We start from the raw sequence: 473 nt of genomic DNA, 5'->3' as shown, positions 1-473 counted from the left end.
ACGCCCTCCCAACTCACAACAGGCAACATAGTGTGCGACAATGGAGGCAACCTTGTGGCACTGCTGCTCATGGGCCTCATAACACGTGAGCCCTACATTGCACACGTACTGAACCTCGTGGTGCAGAAGTTCTTCCCCACCTTCCCAGGACTGCAGGACTTACTGAGACAGGCTCGCTCCATCTGCAGCCATGTCCACCGATCCCCTACTGCTGCTGCGGTGCATAGCAAGTTCCAGCTCCAACAGAGGCTGCCATCGCATAGACTCATTTGTGACACAGTGACTAGATGGAACTCCACCCTGCACATGCTCCAGCATCTGTGTGAGCAAAAGCTAGCTATCCGCCATTTCTTGGTCAGCGTGGTTCATGGAGGTAGCGGGGCCCTTGGTACAGCCACATAACTAGATATAACAAAATATATTGCCAGTGACCAGTGGCTGCAGATGGAGACGCTGTGCAAGGTACTGGTCCA

Source organism: Pyxicephalus adspersus, chromosome 3 (genome assembly GCF_032062135.1).
Source record: "Pyxicephalus adspersus chromosome 3, UCB_Pads_2.0, whole genome shotgun sequence".
Lineage (NCBI taxonomy): Eukaryota > Metazoa > Chordata > Amphibia > Anura > Pyxicephalidae > Pyxicephalus > Pyxicephalus adspersus.
The sequence above is the reverse complement of the archived record's forward strand: the minus strand, read 5'-3'. Positions refer to the sequence as shown.